This window comes from Mandrillus leucophaeus, unplaced genomic scaffold (assembly GCF_000951045.1).
Source record: "Mandrillus leucophaeus isolate KB7577 unplaced genomic scaffold, Mleu.le_1.0 Scaffold340, whole genome shotgun sequence".
NCBI lineage: Eukaryota > Metazoa > Chordata > Mammalia > Primates > Cercopithecidae > Mandrillus > Mandrillus leucophaeus.
Window position 1 is genome coordinate 3208981 of NW_012103588.1, and position 5422 is coordinate 3214402.

Genomic DNA, 5422 nt, shown 5'->3' on the forward strand with positions numbered 1-5422 from the left:
TATAAAGGTTAGAAAAAAAATGAGACATGGAGTGCAGGGAACTGAACTGATACATTCTATATCGAAGATTTGGGAAGTGTTGCATTTGCTATTTTGATGAGGAAGTGATCTGTAGAATTAGTTGGCTCCCTAATGTTTCCAGCTCATGTTAAACACATAAGGACAGAGGCTGTTAAAGCAAATAAGCCAGTTTTGTGGTAGGGAGGGTATTTAATTCTTTTCATTCTTGAATTCAAGCACACAGCAATAAATAATGCACACACACTTTTGGACAAAGCAAATTTAATTAGAAAAAAATAAATTTTGTGTCATTCCCTAAATGAAGAATAGTCTATGTAATGTACATAGTATACATTATTAATTGCCCATGTGGGGATGAAATTAATTCTATTTGGAAAGTTATTTTTCCTCTTAAGTCAGCAGAAAGTATAATTATGCACATTTTGAATAAAGGTATATATTTTTTATTCATGCCCATAGTGTGTTAGAAATGATGAAATATTAACATATGAGGAAGAAGGGTAACAGCATGCAAAAATAGATAAAAGTATTCAAAATGCCTTGTTTGAATAAGCAACCATTTATGAACAGTATGAATGTAGACTTTTATGCAGAGACTGAAGAAGTACCGCAGAGGAGGCTGTAGCCGAACCTTGGTCATGAGTATGAATAACCTGACTGATGAGGTAAAAGGGTTGTTTTTTAGAAACAGACAAAATATGGAGGGAGATATGAATGAGAGATTTCTCAGTACTAACTTGTTTATTTCCCATTTTCTGAGCATGTCTTGTATTTTCTTACCTCTGCACCCTTACTGGACACAATCCTGTATGCCTCTGATGCTCGCCTATTGTCTCAGAGATTTCCGACGTAGAAATTCTATGCAGACATTAAACTCAAGCTTAAATGCCGCATTCCCCACAGAGATTTTCTAATCCCTCAAGCTCTGACCCCTACCATCTCTAAACTCTTTTAACAGTTTATAAAACACCCCATGTTAATTAGTCATTGCTCTACACTAGGAAAGACCTTTATATATATACATTAGTTCATAGAATTTTTGCCAAAAACTTTATAAGTCCATTATTCTCTTTTTAAATATGGTGAAATAGGCTTAGCAAAGTTAATAACCTGTTGTAAGTTGCTTAGCAAGGGGAGGATGTGGATTCCAACCAAGCTCTATTTTATTTTTATTTTATTTTATTTTATTTTATTTTATTTTATTTCATTTGCATTGCATTCTCTTTCTGGTAACAATTTTCCATGACTTCTATATTTCTTTAGCAAGTAACACTTTGGGTTGCAAGCAATAGAAATCTTTCATAAACTAAATTAACCATTCATGAGGACATTTTAATAATAACATGCAGTTATATCCCAGAACTTAAGCACGAGCAGGGCAATGGACTATCACAAAGGAGTGGCATCCAAAGTTGACCAATCACAAGGAGGATTGAAAATTCTCCACCTGGGATTGGTTCCTTGCATCTCTTCTACCCCTGCCACAATGTGGTATGAGTAGGATAGACCTTAATTCCAGGTTCAGGATGTATCCTGTTGGTCTAAGTCACCCAGGATGATCTCAATCCTAGGTAGTAGACAATCAATGTTTGGCCTTCTCTGGCTACAGGAATGATACAGCAATGATTTTTTTTTTTTTTTTTGAACATGTGACCAAGTGGGCCCAATCAAAATGGCACCTGAAACATTTTCTGATGGCTGAGAAAAGAGAAGTTCTCTTCTTTTGATGGATGATTTCTGGATAAGGCTTGGAATGATTGTCAGTTTACTACCACGAGGAAAGCTGGTCTGAGGTCAAAGCCAGTAAATGGAATAGGGTGGAGACTCACAGGTAAATAGAGCCAGGCCCAAATCAAACTGTTCCTGAATTTTATGTGGTATGGTACATTATCACTCCAAAGTACTTACTGCCTATCCCACTAAGAATTATACTGACCCACTCTTCTGACATCAGTCTTTGTCATGAAACCTGCTTTGGTCAATAATAGGTGAATTGAAGAAAATGCACATGACTTTTGAGAAGAAGCTTTAAAAGCCAATACATAATTCTACCATTGCCACCAGTACATTCACTTTGTTTTATGCCATGACATATCCTTGGTAGGGGCCGCTCCTTTAGCCTGAACCCCAGAATGAAGAAGACACAGGGAACAGAGCCCTGTACTGACATGTAACACGTAAGACAAAGAAATGTTTGTAGTCACAAGATGGCGCCCAAAGCGAAGAAGGAAGCTCGTGCCCCTCCTAAAGCCGAAGCCAAAGCGAAGGCTTTAAAGGCCAAGAAGGCAGTGTTGAAAGGTGTCCACAGCCACAAAAAAAAAAAAGATCCGAACGTCACCCACCTTCGCAGCGGCCCAAGACACTGCGACTCCGGAGGCAGCCCAAATATCCTCGGAAGAGCGCCCCCAGGAGAAACAAGCTTGACCGCTATGCTATCATCAAGTTTCCGCTGACTACTGAGTCCGCCATGAAGAAGACAGAAGACAACAACACACTTGTGTTCATTGTGGATGTTAAAGCCAACAAGCCCAGATTAAACAGGCTGTGAAGAAGCTCTATGACATTGATGTGGCCAAGGTCAACACCCTGATTCGGCCTGATGGAGAGAAAACGGCATATGTTCGACTGGCTCCTGATTATGATGCTTTGGATGTTGCCAACAAAATTGGGATCATCTAAACTGAGTCCAGCTGCCTAATTCTAAATATATATATATATTTTCAACATAAAAAAAAGAGAAATGTTTGTAGTAAGCCACAACAATTTTGGATTTTTTTCTGTAGCATAGCCTAGTGAAAGCTGACTAACACTATCACCCCTGAACGTTACTGTTAAATAAGCCAATGAATGTCCTTCATGGTCAAAACTGGTATAAGTTTTATGCCATTTTTTTTGAAAATATCTTACCAGAAAAACCCGTTTCAATCAGTTAAATAATGTTGTCAACCCTAAGCAGTATCAGGAAAGCCTTTTAACATGAAAACGTCCCAAAGATACATCATAATATAATCGTGCATCCGTAATGCCAGATATGTAATTAAGGGTGGTGATAGCTACAAAGATCACCATTTCTGTGGCCATCTCTGTGGACAACCAGACAACATAGAAGAAGTCTTCCCATTTCCTACAATAATCTTAATGAAATGAGGTAAAATGAATTTAATATAATGCATAGAATTTTAGCATTGCTCTGTCAATAATTTTTTTCTCTCATGCGGAATGTTTTCCCTCATTAACAAATAAAATCAAAAGCTGAAGCAAATAAGTGAATCTCTTTGATGCTTATTTCAAAGCATTTCAGAAGAATTAATTACTGCAACACTCTAAGAAATATTTAAGTGCTATTTGTTCTTTTCCATACATGGGAAGGTGGAAACGCTGAAAGTTTAAATAGCTTTCCTGTAGACCACACAGCAAGACATTGGCAGAACTCAGCATTCCTAACCTCGTTGACCTCTGCAATCTCAGTGTGGTCTGTAACCTTTTTACATCAGAACATTCACAGGAAGTGGAGACTTTTTACCAAAACATTCTACCAACAGTAAAACACGTAACTTCTTTTAACACTTATTGCCATGTATAGTCTGTTTTGAGTCCATAGTTAGGATCAGCGAGATACTAATATTTGAATTAAGTTGCTGCAAGTCCTGCAAATAAGCCAGTGTCTGTGCTAGAGGCTTTCTTGCATCAACATAAGCAGAAACCTGCATTGTTCAAGTGTCCTTTGGACACATCTTCTTCCCTCTCTCTAATCAACTGAATTGCCATAGTAGAGCTAGAGAATGAGGATTAGAGAAACACAAAGACCTGCTGAGCATAAATCATTTTTCCTCAAAAGAATATGTTACTTCTACCAAAATTACACTAACACTAATAACAAAATCATTGTCATACCTGTAAATATTACGTAAATTTTAACTTTTTGAATGATTGTATCAGATATATTACACAATGTTCAAATAGGCTCTGCAAACACTAGTGGTTTAGTTAATATGGAAAAAATGGATTCAGGTTTAGTTATCAGGAAAAAAAAAATGAATGTAATAGAAATTCCAAGTGCCAGGGTTGTACTAAAACTTGTAGTCTCTCACAGTGAGCTTTGAGCTGACCTTGCAAACTATATCGTTTCTTCTAGATGATATGGCACACATGAGAATAGGAATTTTAAAATGCATACTATTTTTCTTCATTAACTTTTCCCCAGATTATAAACATTCTGCATAAACATAATATGTTTAATGCTTAAGTTGTCATAGTGGTATATATGACGAAAGACTGTAAGTTATAGTATTCTAAAATTTGAGATTTCAATTATAAAAGAAAAACCATTTTTATTATTTTAATTCTAAAAATTATCTAAAAATCACCAAAATTGTACTATTGCACCTTTTAATATACCAAAAAAGTACATGTCTACTTATTTAATTTAAGAGAAATAGAATTGGTCTAATCCTCAATCTTCCTGGGAAAACTAGCACTTTTTCTCAACTCTCATTAATTCTATGGAACATCTCATGTGAACATATTTGCATCTTGCTTTTTTTTTCTCATTGTGCTAATTTTACAATAGCCTATGTTAGTTTTGCCAGTACCGTTGTAGCAGCCCTAAAGTCACAAAATCAGAGAACCTACACATGTGGACAAAAATATGGAAGTCCAGAATTTTAAAGGCAGCAACCACAGTGAACTGGCAAAAGCAGTATACATACTAATCTAAAGAACAACAGCTTAAGGTGGGCATGGTGGCTTATGCCTGTAATCCCAGCACTTTGAGAGGCCGACAGAAGCGAATCACCTGAGGTCAAGAGTTCTCGAGACCAGCCTGGCCAACACAGTGAAACCCCATCTCTACTGAAAATACAAAAATTAGCCGGGCTTGGTAGTGGGCACCTGTAATCCCAGCTACTCGGGAGGCTGAGGTGGGAGAACTGGGAAAAAAAAAAAAAAAAGAATAGCTTAAATAGCATTGCTCTTTTCTGATACTAGAATCTGCTAAGCCAAACTGGAATAGCTGACACAAATAATTACATTCTGCTACGTTATTAGAGTTCAGTTTTTATAATCCATTTTGAAACAATTATCATTCCTTTGTCCATTCAAATGTGCAAATATTTTATACCATGAAAAATTCTCAGTCTGAATATAAGCTCTTGTCTTAGAAATGTCACTTTTAGAAGAGCTAGATATTACATAATATCTTACTCACTTCAACTAACTCATCCATTATTTATAATCTATTAAATAAAAATCCAAGCAAAGAGCTCTAGCCTTATGGAGGTGAGGGCTAGGTAACAAAGGTGAATTTTAGAGGAGGCAGGAAGACTACTGTCCCAGGGCTTTGTCAATAGATGCTTGAAGAATGTTTAGTGTTGTGAACGTAGACTTTTGTTTACACATTCTG

At 36.5% G+C, this 5422-nt stretch overlaps 1 pseudogene across 1 annotated transcript; it reads left to right on the forward strand.

Moving 5' to 3' along the window:
- Positions 1–2226: 2226 nt before the first annotated feature.
- On the forward strand, positions 2227–2739 carry LOC105545872 (annotated as a pseudogene). The gene has a single exon (XR_001007006.1). The product of XR_001007006.1 is annotated as a 60S ribosomal protein L23a pseudogene (transcript).
- Positions 2740–5422: the final 2683 nt, after the last annotated feature.